The sequence below is a fragment of the Chionomys nivalis genome, chromosome 17, assembly GCF_950005125.1.
Source record: "Chionomys nivalis chromosome 17, mChiNiv1.1, whole genome shotgun sequence".
Classification (NCBI taxonomy): Eukaryota; Metazoa; Chordata; class Mammalia; order Rodentia; family Cricetidae; genus Chionomys; species Chionomys nivalis.
In genome coordinates, this window is record NC_080102.1 from 61,856,546 (window position 1) to 61,880,718 (window position 24,173).

Sequence of the window (24,173 nt, forward strand, 5' to 3'; positions counted from 1 at the left end):
GCGATTATCTTCAACGTAAAGCTAGTACTGAGAAAAGCAACACTGATCTCAGTTCTAACAGTGCTTTCACACGTAGCAAACAAGTGCTTGTCTTGACCAAGAAACGCATGTGCGTTTCTTACTAAAGCTTTCGAGAAATTAATAAACTTCCGAAAGAATGCTATTATCTTTCAAAGGAAAGCTAGTACTGAGAAAAGCAACACTGATCTCAGTTCTATCAGTGCTTTCACACGTAGCAAACAAGTGCTTGTCTTGACCAAGTAACGCATGTGCGTTTCTTAATAATGCTTTCGAGAAATTAATAATCTTCTGAAAGAACGCGATTATCTTTCAAAGTAAAGCTTGTACTGAGAAAAGCAACACTGATCTCAGTTCTAACAGTACTTGCACACGTAGCAAACAACTGCTTGTCTTTACAAAGAAACGCATGTGCGTTTCTTACTAAAGCTTTCGTGAAATGAATAAACTTCCGAAAGAACGCGATTATTTCAAAGGAAAGCTAGTACTGAGAAAAGCAACACTGATCTCAGTTCTATCAGTGCTTGCACACGTAGCAAACAACTGCTTGTCTTTACTAAATCTTTCGTGAAATTAATAAACTTCCGAAAGAACGAGATTATCTTTCAAAGTAAAGCTTGTACTGAGAAACGCAACACTGATCTCTGTTCTAACAGTGATTTCACACGTAGCTAAAAACTGCTTGTCTTTACAAAGAAACGCATTTGCCTTTCTTACTTAAGCTTTCTTGAAATTAATAAATTTCTGAAAGAACGCGATTATCTTTCAAAGAAAAGCTTGTACTGAGAAAAGCAACACTGATCTCAGTTCTAACAGTAGTTTCACACGTAGCAAACAACTGCTTGTCTTGACAAAAAACGCATGTGCGTATCTTACTAAAGCTATCGTGAAATTAATAAACTTCTGAAAGACCGCGATTATCTTTCAAAGGAAAGCTTATACTGTGAAAAGCAACACTTATCTCAGTTCTAACAGTGCTTTCACACGTAGCAAACAACTGCATGTCTTGACAAAGAAACGCATGTGCGTTTCTTACTAAAGCTTTCGTGAAATTAATAAACTTCCAAAGAACGCGATAATCTTTCAAAGTAAAGCTTGTACTGAGAAAAGCAACACTGATCTCAGTTCTAACAGTGCTTTCACACATAGCAAACAACTGCTTGTCTTTACAAAGAAACGCATGTGCGTTTCTTACTAATGCTTTCGAGAAATTACTAATCTTCCGAAAGAACGCGATTATCTTTCAAAGCAAAGCTTGTACTGAGAAAAGCAACACTCATCTCAGTTCTAACAGTGCTTTCACCCGTCTCAAACAAGGGCTTGTCTTTACAAAGAAATGCATGTGCGTTTCTTACTAAAGTTTTCGTGAAATTAATAAACTCTCGAAAGAACGATATTATCTTTCAAAGTAAAGCTTGTACTGAGAAAAGCAAAACTGATCTCAGTTCTAACAGTGCTTTCACACGTAGCAAACAACTGCTTGTCTTGACAAAGAAACGCATATGCGTTTCTTTACTAAAGCTTTTGTGAAATTAATAAACTTCCGATAGAACGCGATTATATTTCAAAGTAAAGCTTGTTCTGAGAAAAGCAACACTGATCTGAGTTCTAACAGTGCTTTCACACGTACTAAACAAGTGCTTGTCTTGACAAAGAAACGCATGTGCGTTTCTTACTAAAGCTTTCGTGAAATTAATAAGCTTCCGAAAGAACGCGATTATCTTTCAAAGGAAAGCTTGTACTGAGAAAAGCAACACTGATCTCAGTTCTAACAGTGCTTTCACACGTAGCAAACAACTGCTTGTCTTGACAAAGAAACGCATGTGCGTTTCTTACTAAAGCTTTCGTGAAATTAATAACCTTTCGAAAGAAGGCGATTATCTTTCAAAGTAAAGCTTGTAATGAGAAAAGCAACACTGATCTCAGTTCTAACAGTGCTTTCACACGAAGCAAAAAACTGCTTGTCTTGACAAAGAAACGCATATGCGTTTCTTACTAAAGCTTTCGTGAAATTAATAAACTTCCGATAGAACGCGATTATCTTTCAAACTAAAGCTAGTACTGAGAAAAGCAACACTGATCTCAGTTCTAACAGTGCTTTCACACGTAGCAAACAAGTGCTTGTCTTGACCAAGAAACGCATGTGCGTTTCTTACTAAAGCTTTCATGAAATTAAGAAACTTTCGAAAGAACGCGATTATCTTTCAAAGTAAAGCTAGTACTGAGAAAAGCAACACTGATCTCAGTTCTAACAGTGCTTTCACACGTAGCAAACAACTGCTTGTCTTTACAAAGAAACGCATGTGAATTTCTTACTAAAGCTTTCGTGAAATTAATAAACTTCCGAAAGAACGCGATTATTTCAAAGGAAAGCTAGTACTGAGAAAAGCAACACTGATCTCAGTTCTATCAGTGCTTTCACAAGTAGCAAACAAGTGCTTGTCTTGACCAAGAAACGCATGTGCGTTTCTTACTAAAGCTTTCGTGAAATTAATAAACTTTCGAAAGAACGCGATTATCTTTCAAACTAAAGCTAGTACTTTGAAAAGCAACACTGATCTCAGTTCTAACAGTGCTTTCACAAGTAGCAAACAAGTGCTTGTCTTGACCAAGAAACGCATGTGCGTTTCTTACTAAAGCTTTCGTGAAATTAATAAACTTTCGAAAGAACGCGATTATCTTTCAAAGTAAAGCTAGTACTGAGAGAAGCAACAATGATCTCAGTTCTAACAGTGCTTTCACACGTAGCAAACAACTGCTTGTCTTTACAAAGTAACGCATGTGCGTTTCTTATTAAAGCTTTTGTGAAAATAATAAACTTCTAAAAGAACGCGATTATCTTTCAAACTAAAGCTAGTACTGAGAAAAGCAACACTGAACTCAGTTCTAACAGTGCTTTCACACGTAGCAAACAAGTGCTTGTCTTGACCAAGAAACGCATGTGCATTTCTTACTAAAGCTTTCGTGAAATTAATAAACTTCCGAAAGAACGCGATTATCTTTCAAAGTAAAGCTAGTACGGAGAAAAGCAACACTGATCTCAGTTCTAACAGTGCTTTCACATTTAGCAAACAACTGCTTGTCTTTACAAAGAAATGTGCGTTTCTTACTAAAGCTTTCGAGAAATTAATAAACTTCCGAAAGAATGCTATTATCTTTCAAAGGAAAGCTAGTACTGAGAAAAGCAACACTGATCTCAGTTCTATCAGTGCTTTCACACGTAGCAAACAAGTGCTTGTCTTGACCAAGTAACGCATGTGCGTTTCTTAATAATGCTTTCGAGAAATTAATAATCTTCTGAAAGAACGCGATTATCTTTCAAAGTAAAGCTTGTACTGAGAAAAGCAACACTGATCTCAGTTCTAACAGTACTTGCACACGTAGCAAACAACTGCTTGTCTTTACAAAGAAACGCATGTGCGTTTCTTACTAAAGCTTTCGTGAAATTAATAAACTTTCGAAAGAACGCGATTATCTTTCAAACTAAAGCTAGTACTGAGAAAAGCAACACTGTTCTCAGTTCTAACAGTGCTTTCACACGTAGCAAACAACTGCTTGTCTTTACAAAGAAACGCATGTGCGTTTCTTACTAAAGCTTTCGTGAAATGAATAAACTTCCGAAAGAACGCGATTATTTCAAAGGAAAGCTAGTACTGAGAAAAGCAACACTGATCTCAGTTCTATCAGTGCTTGCACACGTAGCAAACAACTGCTTGTCTTTACTAAATCTTTCGTGAAATTAATAAACTTCCGAAAGAACGAGATTATCTTTCAAAGTAAAGCTTGTACTGAGAAATGCAACACTGATCTCTGTTCTAACAGTGATTTCACACGTAGCAAAAAACTGCTTGTCTTTACAAAGAAACGCATTTGCCTTTCTTACTTAAGCTTTCTTGAAATTAATAAATTTCTGAAAGAACGCGATTATCTTTCAAAGAAAAGCTTGTACTGAGAAAAGCAACACTGATCTCAGTTCTAACAGTGCTTTCACACGTAGCAAACAACTGCTTGTCTTGACAAAAAACGCATGTGCGTATCTTACTAAAGCTATCGTGAAATTAATAAACTTCTGAAAGACCGCGATTATCTTTCAAAGGAAAGCTTGTACTGTGAAAAGCAACACTTATCTCAGTTCTAACAGTGCTTTCACACGTAGCAAACAACTGCATGTCTTGACAAAGAAACGCATGTGCGTTTCTTACTAAAGCTTTCGTGAAATTAATAAACTTCCAAAGAACGCGATAATCTTTCAAAGTAAAGCTTGTACTGAGAAAAGCAACACTGATCTCAGTTCTAACAGTGCTTTCACACATAGCAAACAACTGCTTGTCTTTACAAAGAAACGCATGTGCGTTTCTTACTAATGCTTTCGAGAAATTACTAATCTTCCGAAAGAACGCGATTATCTTTCAAAGCAAAGCTTGTACTGAGAAAAGCAACACTCATCTCAGTTCTAACAGTGCTTTCACCCGTCTCAAACAAGGGCTTGTCTTTACAAAGAAATGCATGTGCGTTTCTTACTAAAGTTTTCGTGAAATTAATAAACTCTCGAAAGAACGATATTATCTTTCTAAGTAAAGCTTGTACTGAGAAAAGCAAAACTGATCTCAGTTCTAACAGTGCTTTCACACGTAGCAAACAACTGCTTGTCTTGACAAAGAAACGCATATGCGTTTCTTTACTAAAGCTTTTGTGAAATTAATAAACTTCCGATAGAACGCGATTATCTTTCAAAGTAAAGCTTGTTCTGAGAAAAGCAACACTGATCTGAGTTCTAACAGTGCTTTCACACGTACTAAACAAGTGCTTGTCTTGACAAAGAAACGCATGTGCGTTTCTTACTAAAGCTTTCGTGAAATTAATAAGCTTCCGAAAGAACGCGATTATCTTTCAAAGGAAAGCTTATACTGAGAAAAGCAACACTGATCTCAGTTCTAACAGTGCTTTCACACGTAGCAAACAACTGCTTGTCTTGACAAAGAAACGCATGTGCGTTTCTTACTAAAGCTTTCGTGAAATTAATAACCTTTCGAAAGAAGGCGATTATCTTTCAAAGTAAAGCTTGTAATGAGAAAAGCAACACTGATCTCAGTTCTAACAGTGCTTTCACACGAAGCAAAAAACTGCTTGTCTTGACAAAGAAACGCATATGCGTTTCTTACTAAAGCTTTCGTGAAATTAATAAACTTCCGATAGAACGCGATTATCTTTCAAACTAAAGCTAGTACTGAGAAAAGCAACACTGATCTCAGTTCTAACAGTGCTTTCACACGTAGCAAACAAGTGCTTGTCTTGACCAAGAAACGCATGTGCGTTTCTTACTAAAGCTTTCATGAAATTAAGAAACTTTCGAAAGAACGCGATTATCTTTCAAAGTAAAGCTAGTACTGAGAAAAGCAACACTGATCTCAGTTCTAACAGTGCTTTCACACGTAGCAAACAACTGCTTGTCTTTACAAAGAAACGCATGTGAATTTCTTACTAAAGCTTTCGTGAAATTAATAAACTTCCGAAAGAACGCGATTATTTCAAAGGAAAGCTAGTACTGAGAAAAGCAACACTGATCTCAGTTCTATCAGTGCTTTCACAAGTAGCAAACAAGTGCTTGTCTTGACCAAGAAACGCATGTGCGTTTCTTACTAAAGCTTTTGTGAAATTAATAAACTTTCGAAAGAACGCGATTATCTTTCAAACTAAAGCTAGTACTTTGAAAAGCAACACTGATCTCAGTTCTAACAGTGCTTTCACAAGTAGCAAACAAGTGCTTGTCTTGACCAAGAAACGCATGTGCGTTTCTTACTAAAGCTTTCGTGAAATTAATAAACTTTCGAAAGAACGCGATTATCTTTCAAAGTAAAGCTAGTACTGAGAAAAGCAACAATGATCTCAGTTCTAACAGTGCTTTCACACGTAGCAAACAACTGCTTGTCTTTACAAAGTAACGCATGTGCGTTTCTTATTAAAGCTTTTGTGAAAATAATAAACTTCTAAAAGAACGCGATTATCTTTCAAACTAAAGCTAGTACTGAGAAAAGCAACACTGAACTCAGTTCTAACAGTGCTTTCACACGTAGCAAACAAGTGCTTGTCTTGACCAAGAAACGCATGTGCATTTCTTACTAAAGCTTTCGTGAAATTAATAAACTTCCGAAAGAACGCGATTATCTTTCAAAGTAAAGCTAGTACGGAGAAAAGCAACACTGATCTCAGTTCTAACAGTGCTTTCACATTTAGCAAACAACTGCTTGTCTTTACAAAGAAATGTGCGTTTCTTACTAAAGCTTTCGTGAAATTAATAAACTTCCGAAAGAACGCGATTATCTTTCAAAGGAAAGCTTGTACTGAGAAAAGCAACACTGATCTCAGTTCTAACAGTGCTTTCACACGTAGCAAACAAGTGCTTGTCTTTAGAAAGAAACGCATTTGCCGTTCTTACTTAAGCTTTCGTGAAATTAATAAATTTCTGAAAGAACGCGATTATCTTTCAAAGAAAAGCTTGTACTGAGAAAAGAAACACTGATCTCAGTTCTAACAGTGCTTTCACACGTAGCAAACAACTGCTTGTCTTGACAAAAAACGCATGTGCGTATCTTACTAAAGTTATCGTGAAATTAATAAACTTCTGAAAGACCGCGATTATCTTTCAAAGGAAAGCTTGTACTGTGAAAAGCAACACTTATCTCAGTTCTAACAGTGCTTTCACACATAGCAAACACCTGCTTGTCTTGACAAAGAAACGCATGTGCGTTTCTTACTAAAGCTTTCGTGAAATTAATAAACTTCCAAAAGAACACGATAATCTTTCAAAGGAAAGCTTGTAGTGAGAAAAGCAACACTGATCTCAGTTCTAACAGTGCTTTCACACATAGCAAACAACTGCTTGTCTATACAAAGAAACGCATGTGCGTTTCTTACTAATGCTTTCGAGAAATTAATAATCTTCCGAAAGAACGCGATTATCTTTCAAAGCAAAGCTTGTACTGAGAAAAGCAACACTCATCTCAGTTCTAACAGTGCTTTCACCCGTCTCAAACAAGGGCTTGTATTTACAAAGAAATGCATTTGAGTTTCTTACTAAAGTTTTCGTGAAATTAATAAACTCTCGAAAGAACGATATTATCTTTCAAAGTAAAGCTTGTACTGAGAAAAGCAACACTGATCTCAGTTCTAACAGTGCTTTCACACGTAGCAAACAACTGCTTGTCTTGACAAAGAAACGCATGTGCGTTTCTTACTAAAGCTTCCGTGAAATTAATAAACTTCCGAAAGAACGCGATTATCTTTCAAAGTAAAGCTTGTACTGAGTAAAGCAACACTGATCTCAGTTCTAACAGTGCTTTCACACATAGCAAACAACTGCTTTTCTTTACAAAGAAACGCATGTGCGTTTCTTACTAATGCTTTCGAGAAATTAATAATCTTCCGAAAGAACGCGATTATCTTTCAAAGCAAAGCTTGTACTGAGAAAAGCAACACTGATCTCAGTTCTAACAGTGCTTTCACCCGTCGCAAACAAGTGCTTGTCTTTACAAAGAAACGCATGTGCGTTTCTTTCTAAAGTTTTCGTGAAATTAATAACCTTTAGAAAGAACGCGATTATCTTTCAAACTAAAGCTAGTACTGAGAAAAGCAACAATGATCTCAGTTCTAACAGTGCTTTCACACGTAGCAAACAAGTGCTTGTCTTGACCAAGTAACGCATGTGCGTTTCTTACTAATGCTTTCGAGAAATTAATAAACTTCCGAAAGAACGCGATTATCTTTCAAAGTAAAGCTTTACTGAGAAAAGCAACACTGATCTCAGTTCTAACAGTGCTTGCACACGTAGCAAACAACTGCTTGTCTTTACAAAGAAACGCATGTGCGTTTCTTACTAAAGCTTTCGTGAAATTAATAAACTTCCGAAAGAACGAGATTATCTTTCAAAGTAAAGCTTGTACTGAGAAAAACAACACTGATCTCTGTTCTAACAGTGCTTTCACACGTAGCAAAAAACTGCTTGTCTTTACAAAGAACCGCATGTGCGTTTCTTACTAAAGCTTTCGTGAAATTAATAAACTTCCGAAAGAACGCGATTATCTTTCAAACTAAAGCTAGTACTGAGAAAAGCAACACTGATCTCAGTTCTAACAGTGCTTTCACACGTAGCAAACAAGTGCTTGTCTTGACCAAGAAACGCATGTGCGTTTCTTACTAAAGCTTTCGTGAAATTAATAAACTTTCGAAAGAAAGCGATTATCTTTCAAAGTAAAGCTAGTACTGAGAAAAGCAACACTGATCTCAGTTCTGACAGTGCTTTCACACGTAGCAAACAACTGCTTGTCTTTACAAAGAAATGTGCGTTTCTTACTAAAGCTTTCGTGAAATTAATAAACTTTCGAAAGCATGCGATTATCTTTCAAAGGAAAGCTTGTACTGAGAAAAGCAACACTGATCTCAGTTCTAACAGTGCTTTCACACGTAGCAAACAACTGCTTGTCTTGACAAAGAAACGCATATGCGTTTCTTACTAAAGCTTCCGTGAAATTAATAAACTTCCAAAAGAACCCGATTATCTTTCAAAGTAAAGCTTGTACTGAGAAAAGCAACACTGATCTCAGTTCTAACAGTGCTTTCACACGTAGCAAACAACTGCTTCTCTTGACAAAGAAACGCATATGCGTTTCTGACTAAAGCTTTTTGAAATTAATAAACTTCCGATAGAACACGATTATCTTTCAAATAAAGCTTGTACTGAGAAAAGCAACACTGTTCTCAGTTCTAACAGTGCTTTCAAACGTAGCAAACAAGTGCTTGTCTTGACAAAGAAACGCATGCGTGTTTCTTACTACAGATTTTGTGAAATTAATAAAGTTTCGAATGAACGCGATTATCTTTCAAAGTAAAGCTTGTACTGAGAAAAGCAACACTGATCTCAGTTCTAACAGTGCTTTCACACGTAGCAAACAACTGCTTGTCTTGACAAAGAAACGCATGTGCGTTTCTTACTAAAGCTTTCTTGAAATTAATGAACTTTCGAAAGAACGCGATTATCTTTCAAATTAAAGCTAGTACTGAGAAAAGCAACACTGATCTCACTTCTAGCAGTGCTTTCGCACGTAGCAAACAACTGCTTGTCTTTACCAAGAAACGCATGTGCGTTTCTTACTAAAGCTTTCGTGAAATTAATAAACTTTCGAAAGAACGCCATTATCTTTCAAAGTAAAGCTAGTACTGAGAAAAGCAACACTGATCTCAGTTCTAATAGTGCTTTCACACGTAGCAAACAACTGCTTGTCTTTACAAAGAAACGCATGTGCGTTTCTTACTAAAGCTTTCGTGAAATTAATAAACTTCCGAAAGAACGCGATTATCTTTCAAACTAAAGCTAGTACTGAGAAAAGCAACACTGATCTCAGTTCTAACAGTGCTTTCACACGTAGCAAACAAGTGCTTGTCTTGACCAAGAAACGCATGTGCGTTTCTTACTAAAGCTTTCGTGAAATTAATAAACTTTCGAAAGAAAGCAATTATCTTTCAAAGTAAAGCTAGTACTGAGAAAAGCAACACTGATCTCATTTCTGACAGTGCTTTCACACGTAGCAAACAACTGCTTGTCTTTACAAAGAAATGTGCGTTTCTTACTAAAGCTTTCGTGAAATTAATAAACTTCCGAAAGAACGCGATTATCTTTCAAAGGAAAGCTTGTACTGAGAGAAGCAACACTGATCTCAGTTCTAACAGTGCTTTCACACGTAGCAAACAAGTGCTTGTCTTTACAAAGAAACGCATTTGCCTTTCTTACTTAAGCTTTCGTGAAATTAATAAATTTCTGAAAGAACGCGATTATCTTTCAAAGAAAAGCTTGTACTGAGAAAAGCAACACTGATCTCAGTTCTAACAGTGCTTTCACACGTAGCAAACAACTGCTTCTCTTGACAAAAAACGCATGTGCGTATCTTACTAAAGCTATCGTGAAATTAATAAACTTCCGAAAGAACGCAATTATCTTTCAAAGCAAAGCTTGTACTGAGAAAAGCAACACTCATCTCAGTTCTAACAGTGCTTTCACCCGTCGCAAACAAGGGCTTGTCTTTACAAAGAAACGCATGTGCGTTTCTTACTAAAGCTTTCGTGAAATTAATAAACTTTCGAAAGAACGCGATTATCTTTCAAGGTAAAGCTTGTACTGAGAAAAGCAACACTCATCTCAGTTCTAACAGTGCTTTCACCCGTCGCAAACAAGGGCTTGTCTTTACAAAGAAACGCATGTGCGTTTCTTACTAAAGCTTTCGTGAAATTAATAAACTTTCGAAAGAACGCGATTATCTTTCAAAGTAAAGCTTGTACTGAGAAAAGCAACACTGATCTCAGTTCTAACAGTGCTTTCACACGTAGCAAACAACTGCTTGTCTTTACAAAGAAACGCATGTGAATTTCTTACTAAAGCTTTCGTGAAATTAATAAACTTCCGAAAGAACGCGATTATCTTTCAAAGTAAAGCTTGTACTGAGAAAACCAACACTGATGTCAGTTCTAACAGTGCTTTCACACGTAGCAAACAAGTGCTTGTCTTGACAAAGAAACGCATGTGCGTTTCTTACTAAAGCTTTCGAGAAATTAATTAACTTCCGAAAGAACGCGATTATCTTTCAAAGTAAAGCTTGTACTGTGAAAAGCAACACTTATCTCAGTTCTAACAGTGCTTTCACACGTAGCAAACAACTGCTTGTCTTGCCAAAGAAACGCATGTGCGTTTCTTACTAAAGCTTCTGTGAAATTAATAAACTTTCGAAAGAACGCGATTATCTTTCAAAGCAAAGCTTGTACTGAGAAAAGCAACATTGATCTCAGTTGTAACAGTGCTTTCACACGTAGCAAACAACTGCTTGTCTTTACCAAGAAACGCATGTGCGTTTCTTACTAAAGCTTTCGTGAAATTAATAAACTTTCGAAAGAACGCCATTATCTTTCAAAGTAAAGCTAGTACTGAGAAAAGCAACACTGATCTCAGCTCTAACAGTGCTTTCACACGAAGCAAACAACTGCTTGTCTTGACAAAGAAACGCATGTGCGTTTCTTACTAAACCTTTCTTGAAATTAATGAACTTTCGAAAGAACGCGATTATCTTTCAAATTAAAGCTAGTACTGAGAAAAGCAACACTGATCTCAGTTCTAACAGTGCTTTCACACGTAGCAAACAAGTGCTTGTATTGACCAAGAAACGCATGTGCGTTTCTTACTAAAGCTTTCGTGAAATTAATAAACTTTCGAAAGAACGCGATTATCTTTCAAAGTAAAGCTAGTACTGAGAAAAGCAACACTGATCTCAGTTCTAACAGTGCTTTCACACGTAGCAAACAACTGCTGGTCTTTACAAAGAAACTCATGTGCGTTTCTTACTAAAGCTTTCGTGAAATTAATAAACTTCCGAAAGAACGCGATTATCTTTCAAAGTAAAGCTTGTACTGAGAAAAGCAACACTGATGTCAGTTCTAACAGTGCTTTCACACGTAGCAAACAACTGCTTGTCTTTACAAAGAAACGCATGTGCTTTCTTACTAAAGCTTTTGTGAAATTAATAAACTTCCAAAAGAATGCGATTATCTTTCAAAGGAGAGCTTGTACTGAGAAAAGCAACACTGATCTCAGTTCTAACAGTGCTTTCACACATAGCAAACAACTGCTTGTCTTTACAAAGAAACGCATGTGCGTTTCTTACTAAAACTTTCGTGAAATTAATAAACTCCCGAAAGAACACGATTATCTTTTAAAATAAAGCTTGTACTGAGAAAAGCAAAACTGATCTCAGTTCTAACTGTGCTTTAACACGTAGCAAACAACTGCTTGTCTTGACAAAGAAACGCATGTGCGTTTCTTACTAAAGCTTTCTTGAAATTAATGAACTTTCGAAAGAACGCGATTATCTTTCAAATTAAAGCTAGTACTGAGAAAAGCAACACTGATCTCAGTTCTAACAGTGCTTTCGCACGTAGCAAACAACTGCTTGTCTTTACCAAGAAACGCATGTGCGTTTCTTACTAAAGCTTTCTTGAAATTAATAAACTTTCGAAAGAACGCCATTATCTTTCAAAGTAAAGCTAGTACTGAGAAAAGCAACACTGATCTCAGTTCTAATAGTGCTTTCACACGTAGCAAACAACTGCTTGTCTTTACACAGAAACGCATGTGCGTTTCTTACTAAAGGTTTCGTGAAATTAATAAACTTCCGAAAGAACGCGATTATCTTTCAAACTAAAGCTAGTACTGAGAAAAGCAACACTGATCTCAGTTCTAACAGTGCTTTCACACGTAGCAAACAAGTGCTTGTCTTGACCAAGAAAGGCATGTGCGTTTCTTACTAAAGCTTTCGTGAAATTAATAAACTTCCGAAAGAACGCGATTATCTTTCAAACTAAAGCTAGTACTGAGAAAAGCAACACTGATCTCATTTCTGACAGTGCTTTCACACGTAGCAAACAACTGCTTGTCTTTACAAAGAAATGTGCGTTTCTTACTAAAGCCTTCGTGAAATTAATAAACTTCCGAAAGAACGCGATTATCTTTCAAAGGAAAGCTTGTACTGAGAGAAGCAACACTGATCTCAGTTCTAACAGTGCTTTCACACGTAGCAAACAAGTGCTTGTCTTTACAAAGAAACGCATTTGCCTTTCTTACTTAAGCTTTCGTGAAATTAATAAATTACTGAAAGAACGCGATTATCTTTCAAAGAAAAGCTTGTACTGAGAAAAGCAACACTGATCTCAGTTCTAACAGTGCTTTCACACGTAGCAAACAACTGCTTCTCTTGACAAAAAACGCATTGCTTATCTTACTAAAGCTATCGTGAAATTAATAAACTTCCGAAAGAACGCAATTATCTTTCAAAGCAAAGCTTGCACTGAGAAAAGCAACACTCATCTCAGTTCTAACAGTGCTTTCACCCGTCGCAAAAAAGGGCTTGTCTTTACAAAGAAACGCATGTGCGTTTCTTACTAAAGCTTTCGTGAAATTAATAAACTTCCGAAAGAACGCGATTATCTTTCAAAGTAAAGCTTGTACTGTGAAAAGCAACACTTATCTCAGTTCTAACAGTGCTTTCACACGTAGCAAACAACTGCTTTTCTTGCCAAAGAAACGCATGTGCGTTTCTTACTAAAGCTTCCGTGAAATTAATAAACTTCCAAAAGAACCCGATTATCTTTCAAAGTAAAGCTTGTACTGAGAAAAGCAACACTGATCTCAGTTCTAACAGTGCTTTCACACGTAGCAAACAACTGCTTCTCTTGACAAAGAAACGCATATGCGTTTCTTACTAAAGCTTTTTGAAATTAATAAACTTCCGATAGAACACGATTATCTTTCAAATAAAGCTTGTACTGAGAAAAGCAACACTGATCTCAGTTCTAACAGTGCTTTCAAACGTAGCAAACAAGTGCTTGTCTTGACAAAGAAACGCATGTGTGTTTCTTACTACAGATTTTGTGAAATTAATAAAGTTTCGAATGAACGCGATTATCTTTCAAAGTAAAGCTTGTACTGAGAAAAGCAACACTGATCTCAGTTCTAACAGTGCTTTCACACGGAGCAAACAACTGCTTGTCTTGACAAAGAAACGCATGTGCGTTTCTTACTAAAGCTTTCTTGAAATTAATGAACTTTCGAAAGAACCCGATTATCTTTCAAAGTAAAGCTTGTACTGAGAAAAGCAACACTGATCTCAGTTCTAACAGTGCTTTCACACGTAGCAAACAACTGCTTCTCTTGACAAAGAAACGCATATGCGTTTCTTACTAAAGCTTTTTGAAATTAATAAACTTCCGATAGAACACGATTATCTTTCAAATAAAGCTTGTACTGAGAAAAGCAACACTGTTCTCAGTTTAACAGTGCTTTCAAACGTAGCAAACAAGTGCTTGTCTTGACAAAGAAACGCATGTGTGTTTCTTACTACAGATTTTGTGAAATTAATAAAGTTTCGAATGAACGCGATTATCTTTCAAAGTAAAGCTTGTACTGAGAAAAGCAACACTGATCTCAGTTCTAACAGTGCTTTCACACGTAGCAAACAACTGCTTGTCTTGACAAAGAAACGCATGTGCGTTTCTTACTAAAGCTTTCTTGAAATTAATGAACTTTCGAAAGAACGCGATTATCTTTCAAATTAAAGCTAGTACTGAGAAAAGCAACACTGATCTCACTTCTAGCAGTGCTTTCGCACGTAGCAAACAACTGCTTGTCTTTACCAAGAAACGCATGTGCGTTTCTTACTAAAGCTTTCGTGAAATTAATAAACTTTCGAAAGAACGCCATTATCTTTCAAAGTAAAGCTAGTACTGAGAAAAGCAACACTGATCTCAGTTCTAATAGTGCTTTCACACGTAGCAAACAACTGCTTGTCTTTACAAAGAAACGCATGTGCGTTTCTTACTAAAGCTTTCGTGAAATTAATAAACTTCCGAAAGAACGCGATTATCTTTCAAACTAAAGCTAGTACTGAGAAAAGCAACACTGATCTCAGTTCTAACAGTGCTTTCACACGTAGCAAACAAGTGCTTGTCTTGACCAAGAAACGCATGTGCGTTTCTTACTAAAGCTTTCGTGAAATTAATAAACTTTCGAAAGAAAGCAATTATCTTTCAAAGTAAAGCTAGTACTGAGAAAAGCAACACTGATCTCATTTCTGACAGTGCTTTCACACGTAGCAAACAACTGCTTGTCTTTACAAAGAAATGTGCGTTTCTTACTAAAGCTTTCGTGAAATTAATAAACTTCCGAAAGAACGCGATTATCTTTCAAAGGAAAGCTTGTACTGAGAGAAGCAACACTGATCTCAGTTCTAACAGTGCTTTCACACGTAGCAAACAAGTGCTTGTCTTTACAAAGAAACGCATTTGCCTTTCTTACTTAAGCTTTCGTGAAATTAATAAATTTCTGAAAGAACGCGATTATCTTTCAAAGAAAAGCTTGTACTGAGAAAAGCAACACTGATCTCAGTTCTAACAGTGCTTTCACACGTAGCAAACAACTGCTTCTCTTGACAAAAAACGCATGTGCGTATCTTACTAAAGCTATCGTGAAATTAATAAACTTCCGAAAGAACGCAATTATCTTTCAAAGCAAAGCTTGTACTGAGAAAAGCAACACTCATCTCAGTTCTAACAGTGCTTTCACCCGTCGCAAACAAGGGCTTGTCTTTACAAAGAAACGCATGTGCGTTTCTTACTAAAGCTTTCGTGAAATTAATAAACTTTCGAAAGAACGCGATTATCTTTCAAGGTAAAGCTTGTACTGAGAAAAGCAACACTCATCTCAGTTCTAACAGTGCTTTCACCCGTCGCAAACAAGGGCTTGTCTTTACAAAGAAACGCATGTGCGTTTCTTACTAAAGCTTTCGTGAAATTAATAAACTTTCGAAAGAACGCGATTATCTTTCAAAGTAAAGCTTGTACTGAGAAAAGCAACACTGATCTCAGTTCTAACAGTGCTTTCACACGTAGCAAACAACTGCTTGTCTTTACAAAGAAACGCATGTGAATTTCTTACTAAAGCTTTCGTGAAATTAATAAACTTCCGAAAGAACGCGATTATCTTTCAAAGTAAAGCTTGTACTGAGAAAACCAACACTGATGTCAGTTCTAACAGTGCTTTCACACGTAGCAAACAAGTGCTTGTCTTGACAAAGAAACGCATGTGCGTTTCTTACTAAAGCTTTCGAGAAATTAATTAACTTCCGAAAGAACGCGATTATCTTTCAAAGTAAAGCTTGTACTGTGAAAAGCAACACTTATCTCAGTTCTAACAGTGCTTTCACACGTAGCAAACAACTGCTTGTCTTGCCAAAGAAACGCATGTGCGTTTCTTACTAAAGCTTCTGTGAAATTAATAAACTTTCGAAAGAACGCGATTATCTTTCAAAGCAAAGCTTGTACTGAGAAAAGCAACATTGATCTCAGTTGTAACAGTGCTTTCACACGTAGCAAACAACTGCTTGTCTTTACCAAGAAACGCATGTGCGTTTCTTACTAAAGCTTTCGTGAAATTAATAAACTTTCGAAAGAACGCCATTATCTTTCAAAGTAAAGCTAGTACTGAGAAAAGCAACACTGATCTCAGCTCTAACAGTGCTTTCACACGAAGCAAACAACTGCTTGTCTTGACAAAGAAACGCATGTGCGTTTCTTACTAAACCTTTCTTGAAATTAATGAACTTTCGAAAGAACGCGATTATCTTTCAAATTAAAGCTAGTACTGAGAAAAGCAACACTGATCTCAGTTCTAACAGTGCTTTCACACGTAGCAAACAAGTGCTTGTATTGACCAAGAAACGCATGTGCGTTTCTTACTAAAGCTTTCGTGAAATTAATAAACTTTCGAAAGAACGCGATTATCTTTCAAAGTAAAGCTAGTACTGAGAAAAGCAACACTGATCTCAGTTCTAACAGTGCTTTCACACGTAGCAAACAACTGCTGGTCTTTACAAAGAAACTCATGTGCGTTTCTTACTAAAGCTTTCGTGAAATTAATAAACTTCCGAAAGAACGCGATTATCTTTCAAAGTAAAGCTTGTACTGAGAAAAGCAACACTGATGTCAGTTCTAACAGTGCTTTCACACGTAGCAAACAACTGCTTGTCTTTACAAAGAAACGCATGTGCTTTCTTACTAAAGCTTTTGTGAAATTAATAAACTTCCAAAAGAATGCGATTATCTTTCAAAGGAGAGCTTGTACTGAGAAAAGCAACACTGATCTCAGTTCTAACAGTGCTTTCACACATAGCAAACAACTGCTTGTCTTTACAAAGAAACGCATGTGCGTTTCTTACTAAAACTTTCGTGAAATTAATAAACTCCCGAAAGAACACGATTATCTTTTAAAATAAAGCTTGTACTGAGAAAAGCAAAACTGATCTCAGTTCTAACTGTGCTTTAACACGTAGCAAACAACTGCTTGTCTTGACAAAGAAACGCATGTGCGTTTCTTACTAAAGCTTTCTTGAAATTAATGAACTTTCGAAAGAACGCGATTATCTTTCAAATTAAAGCTAGTACTGAGAAAAGCAACACTGATCTCAGTTCTAACAGTGCTTTCGCACGTAGCAAACAACTGCTTGTCTTTACCAAGAAACGCATGTGCGTTTCTTACTAAAGCTTTCTTGAAATTAATAAACTTTCGAAAGAACGCCATTATCTTTCAAAGTAAAGCTAGTACTGAGAAAAGCAACACTGATCTCAGTTCTAATAGTGCTTTCACACGTAGCAAACAACTGCTTGTCTTTACACAGAAACGCATGTGCGTTTCTTACTAAAGGTTTCGTGAAATTAATAAACTTCCGAAAGAACGCGATTATCTTTCAAACTAAAGCTAGTACTGAGAAAAGCAACACTGATCTCAGTTCTAACAGTGCTTTCACACGTAGCAAACAAGTGCTTGTCTTGACCAAGAAAGGCATGTGCGTTTCTTACTAAAGCTTTCGTGAAATTAATAAACTTCCGAAAGAACGCGATTATCTTTCAAACTAAAGCTAGTACTGAGAAAAGCAACACTGATCTCATTTCTGACAGTGCTTTCACACGTAGCAAACAACTGCTTGTCTTTACAAAGAAATGTGCGTTTCTTACTAAAGCCTTCGTGAAATTAATAAACTTCCGAAAGAACGCGATTATCTTTCAAAGGAAAGCTTGTACTGAGAGAAGCAACACTGATCTCAGTTCTAACAGTGCTTTCACACGTAGCAAACAAGTGCTTGTCTTTACAAAGAAACGCATTTGCCTTTCTTACTTAAGCTTTCGTGAAATTAATAAATTACTGAAAGAACGCGATTATCTTTCAAAGAAAAGCTTGTACTGAGAAAAGCAACACTGATCTCAGTTCTAACAGTGCTTTCACACGTAGCAAACAACTGCTTCTCTTGACAAAAAACGCATTGCTTATCTTACTAAAGCTATCGTGAAATTAATAAACTTCCGAAAGAACGCAATTATCTTTCAAAGCAAAGCTTGCACTGAGAAAAGCAACACTCATCTCAGTTCTAACAGTGCTTTCACCCGTCGCAAAAAAGGGCTTGTCTTTACAAAGAAACGCATGTGCGTTTCTTACTAAAGCTTTCGTGAAATTAATAAACTTCCGAAAGAACGCGATTATCTTTCAAAGTAAAGCTTGTACTGTGAAAAGCAACACTTATCTCAGTTCTAACAGTGCTTTCACACGTAGCAAACAACTGCTTTTCTTGCCAAAGAAACGCATGTGCGTTTCTTACTAAAGCTTCCGTGAAATTAATAAACTTCCAAAAGAACCCGATTATCTTTCAAAGTAAAGCTTGTACTGAGAAAAGCAACACTGATCTCAGTTCTAACAGTGCTTTCACACGTAGCAAACAACTGCTTCTCTTGACAAAGAAACGCATATGCGTTTCTTACTAAAGCTTTTTGAAATTAATAAACTTCCGATAGAACACGATTATCTTTCAAATAAAGCTTGTACTGAGAAAAGCAACACTGATCTCAGTTCTAACAGTGCTTTCAAACGTAGGAAACAAGTGCTTGTCTTGACAAAGAAACGCATGTGTGTTTCTTACTACAGATTTTGTGAAATTAATAAAGTTTCGAATGAACGCGATTATCTTTCAAAGTAAAGCTTGTACTGAGAAAAGCAACACTGATCTCAGTTCTAACAGTGCTTTCACACGGAGCAAACAACTGCTTGTCTTGACAAAGAAACGCATGTGCGTTTCTTACTAAAGCTTTCTTGAAATTAATGAACTTTCGAAAGAACGCGATTATCTTTCAAATTAAAGCTAGTACTGAGAAAAGCAACACTGATCTCACTTCTAGCAGTGCTTTCGCACGTAGCAAACAACTGCTTGTCTTTACCAAGAAACGCATGTGCGTTTCTTACTAAAGCTTTCGTGAAATTAATAAACTTTCGAAAGAACGCCATTATCTTTCAAAGTAAAGCTAGTACTGAGAAAAGCAACACTGATCTCAGTTCTAATAGTGCTTTCACACGTAGCAAACAACTGCTTGTCTTTACAAAGAAACGCATGTGCGTTTCTTACTAAAGCTTTCGTGAAATTAATAAACTTCCGAAAGAACGCGATTATCTTTCAAACTAAAGCTAGTACTGAGAAAAGCAACACTGATCTCAGTTCTAACAGTGCTTTCACACGTAGCAAACAAGTGCTTGTCTTGACCAAGAAACGCATGTGCGTTTCTTACTAAAGCTTTCGTGAAATTAATAAACTTTCGAAAGAAAGCAATTATCTTTCAAAGTAAAGCTAGTACTGAGAAAAGCAACACTGATCTCATTTCTGACAGTGCTTTCACACGTAGCAAACAACTGCTTGTCTTTACAAAGAAATGTGCGTTTCTTACTAAAGCTTTCGTGAAATTAATAAACTTCCGAAAGAACGCGATTATCTTTCAAAGGAAAGCTTGTACTGAGAGAAGCAACACTGATCTCAGTTCTAACAGTGCTTTCACACGTAGCAAACAAGTGCTTGTCTTTACAAAGAAACGCATTTGCCTTTCTTACTTAAGCTTTCGTGAAATTAATAAATTTCTGAAAGAATGCGATTATCTTTCAAAGAAAAGCTTGTACTGAGAAAAGCAACACTGATCTCAGTTCTAACAGTGCTTTCACACGTAGCAAACAACTGCTTCTCTTGACAAAAAACGCATGTGCGTATCTTACTAAAGCTATCGTGAAATTAATAAACTTCCGAAAGAACGCAATTATCTTTCAAAGCAAAGCTTGTACTGAGAAAAGCAACACTCATCTCAGTTCTAACAGTGCTTTCACCCGTCGCAAACAAGGGCTTGTCTTTACAAAGAAACGCATGTGCGTTTCTTACTAAAGCTTTCGTGAAATTAATAAACTTTCGAAAGAACGCGATTATCTTTCAAGGTAAAGCTTGTACTGAGAAAAGCAACACTCATCTCAGTTCTAACAGTGCTTTCACCCGTCGCAAACAAGGGCTTGTCTTTACAAAGAAACGCATGTGCGTTTCTTACTAAAGCTTTCGTGAAATTAATAAACTTTCGAAAGAACGCGATTATCTTTCAAAGTAAAGCTTGTACTGAGAAAAGCAACACTGATCTCAGTTCTAACAGTGCTTTCACACGTAGCAAACAACTGCTTGTCTTTACAAAGAAACGCATGTGAATTTCTTACTAAAGCTTTCGTGAAATTAATAAACTTCCGAAAGAACGCGATTATCTTTCAAAGTAAAGCTTGTACTGAGAAAACCAACACTGATGTCAGTTCTAACAGTGCTTTCACACGTAGCAAACAAGTGCTTGTCTTGACAAAGAAACGCATGTGCGTTTCTTACTAAAGCTTTCGAGAAATTAATTAACTTCCGAAAGAACGCGATTATCTTTCAAAGTAAAGCTTGTACTGTGAAAAGCAACACTTATCTCAGTTCTAACAGTGCTTTCACACGTAGCAAACAACTGCTTGTCTTGCCAAAGAAACGCATGTGCGTTTCTTACTAAAGCTTCTGTGAAATTAATAAACTTTCGAAAGAACGCGATTATCTTTCAAAGCAAAGCTTGTACTGAGAAAAGCAACATTTATCTCAGTTGTAACAGTGCTTTCACACGTAGCAAACAACTGCTTGTCTTTACCAAGAAACGCATGTGCGTTTCTTACTAAAGCTTTCGTGAAATTAATAAACTTTCGAAAGAACGCCATTATCTTTCAAAGTAAAGCTAGTACTGAGAAAAGCAACACTGATCTCAGCTCTAACAGTGCTTTCACACGTAGCAAACAACTGCTTGCCTTGACAAAGAAACACATGTGCGTTTCTTACTAAAGCTTTCTTGAAATTAGTGAACTTTCGAAAGAACGCGATTATCTTTCAAATTAAAGCTAGTACTGAGAAAAGCAACACTGATCTCAGTTCTAACAGTGCTTTCGCACGTAGCAAACAACTGCTTGTCTTTACAAAGAAACGCATGTGCGTTTCTTACTAAAGCGTTCGTGAAATTAATAGACTTTCAAAAAAACCGGTTATCTTTCAAAGTAAAGCTTGTACTGAGAAAAGCAACACTGATCTCAGTTCTAACAGTGCTTTCACACGAAGCAAACAACTGCTTGTCTTGACAAAGAAACGCATGTGCGTTTCTTACTAAACCTTTCTTGAAATTAATGAACTTTCGAAAGAACGCGATTATCTTTCAAATTAAAGCTAGTACTGAGAAAAGCAACACTGATCTCAGTTCTAACAGTGCTTTCACACGTAGCAAACAAGTGCTTGTATTGACCAAGAAACGCATGTGCGTTTCTTACTAAAGCTTTCGAGAAATTAATAAACTTTCGAAAGAACGCGATTATCTTTCAAAGTAAAGCTAGTACTGAGAAAAGCAACACTGATCTCAGTTCTAACAGTGCTTTCACACGTAGCAAACAACTGCTGGTCTTTACAAAGAAACTCATGTGCGTTTCTTACTAAAGCTTTCGTGAAATTAATAAACTTCCGAAAGAACGCGATTATCTTTCAAAGTAAAGCTTGTACTGAGAAAAGCAACACTGATGTCAGTTCTAACAGTGCTTTCACACGTAGCAAACAACTGCTTGTCTTTACAAAGAAACGCATGTGCTTTCTTACTAAAGCTTTTGTGAAATTAATAAACTTCCAAAAGAATGCGATTATCTTTCAAAGGAGAGCTTGTACTGAGAAAAGCAACACTGATCTCAGTTCTAACAGTGCTTTCACACATAGCAAACAACTGCTTGTCTTTACAAAGAAACGCATGTGCGTTTCTTACTAAAACTTTCGTGAAATTAATAAACTCCCGAAAGAACACGATTATCTTTTAAAATAAAGCTTGTACTGAGAAAAGCAAAACTGATCTCAGTTCTAACTGTGCTTTAACACGTAGCAAACAACTGCTTGTCTTGACAAAGAAACGCATGTGCGTTTCTTACTAAAGCTTTCTTGAAATTAATGAACTTTCGAAAGAACGCGATTATCTTTCAAATTAAAGCTAGTACTGAGAAAAGCAACACTGATCTCAGTTCTAACAGTGCTTTCGCACGTAGCAAACAACTGCTTGTCTTTACCAAGAAACGCATGTGCGTTTCTTACTAAAGCTTTCTTGAAATTAATAAACTTTCGAAAGAACGCCATTATCTTTCAAAGTAAAGCTAGTACTGAGAAAAGCAACACTGATCTCAGTTCTAATAGTGCTTTCACACGTAGCAAACAACTGCTTGTCTTTACACAGAAACGCATGTGCGTTTCTTACTAAAGGTTTCGTGAAATTAATAAACTTCCGAAAGAACGCGATTATCTTTCAAACTAAAGCTAGTACTGAGAAAAGCAACACTGATCTCAGTTCTAATAGTGCTTTCACACGTAGCAAACAAGTGCTTGTCTTGACCAAGAAAGGCATGTGCGTTTCTTACTAAAGCTTTCGTGAAATTAATAAACTTCCGAAAGAACGCGATTATCTTTCAAACTAAAGCTAGTACTGAGAAAAGCAACACTGATCTCATTTCTGACAGTGCTTTCACACGTAGCAAACAACTGCTTGTCTTTACAAAGAAATGTGCGTTTCTTACTAAAGCCTTCGTGAAATTAATAAACTTCCGAAAGAACGCGATTATCTTTCAAAGGAAAGCTTGTACTGAGAGAAGCAACACTGATCTCAGTTCTAACAGTGCTTTCACACGTAGCAAACAAGTGCTTGTCTTTACAAAGAAACGCATTTGCCTTTCTTACTTAAGCTTTCGTGAAATTAATAAATTACTGAAAGAACGCGATTATCTTTCAAAGAAAAGCTTGTACTGAGAAAAGCAACACTGATCTCAGTTCTAACAGTGCTTTCACACGTAGCAAACAACTGCTTCTCTTGACAAAAAACGCATTGCTTATCTTACTAAAGCTATCGTGAAATTAATAAACTTCCGAAAGAACGCAATTATCTTTCAAAGCAAAGCTTGCACTGAGAAAAGCAACACTCATCTCAGTTCTAACAGTGCTTTCACCCGTCGCAAAAAAGGGCTTGTCTTTACAAAGAAACGCATGTGCGTTTCTTACTAAAGTTTTCGTGAAATTAATAAACTTTCGAAAGAACGATATTATCTTTCAAAGTAAAGCTTGTACTGAGAAAAGCAACACTGATCTCAGTTCTAACAGTGCTTTCACATGTAGCACACAACTGCTTCTCTTTACAAAGAAACGCATGTGAATTTCTTACTAAAGCTTTCGTGAAATTAATAAACTTCCGAAAGAACGCGATTATCTTTCAAAGTAAAGCTTGTACTGAGAAAAGCAACACTGATGTCAGTTCTAACAGTGCTTTCACACGTAGCAAACAAGTGCTTGTCTTGACAAAGAAACGCATGTGCGTTTCTTACTAAAGCTTTCGAGAAATTAATTAACTTCCGAAAGAACGCGATTATCTTTCAAAGTAAAGCTTGTACTGTGAAAAGCAACACTTATCTCAGTTCTAACAGTGCTTTCACACGTAGCAAACAAATGCTTGTCTTGCCAAAGAAACGCATGTGCGTTTCTTACTAAAGCTTAGGTGAAATTAATAAACTTTCGAAAGAACGCGATTATCTTTCAAAGCAAAGCTTGTACTGAGAAAAGCAACACTGATCTCAGTTCTAACAGTGCTTTCACACGTAGCAAACAACTGCTTGGCTTTACAAAGAAATGTGCGTTTCTTACTAAAGCTTTCGTGAAATTAATAAACTTCCGAAAGAACGCGATTATCTTTCAAAGTAAAGCTTGTACTGAGAAAACCAACACTGATGTCAGTTCTAACAGTGCTTTCACACATAGCAAACAACTGCTTGTCTTGCCAAAGAAACGCATGTACGTTTCTTACTAAAGCTTCCGTGATATTAATAAACTTCCAAAAGAACGCGATTATCTTTTAAAGTAAAGCTTGTACTGAGAAAAGCAACACTGATCTCAGTTCTAACAGTGCTTTCAAACGTAGCAAACAAGTGCTTGTCTTGACAAAGAAACGCATGTGCATTTCTTACTAAAGCTTTCGAGAAATTAATAAACATCCGAAAGAACGCGATTATCTTCAAAATAAAGCTTGTACTGCGAAAAGCAACACTTATCTCAGTTCTAACAGTGCTTTCGCACGTACCAAACAAGTTCTTGTCTTGACAAAGAAACGCATGTGCGTTTCTTACTAAAGCTTCCGTGAAA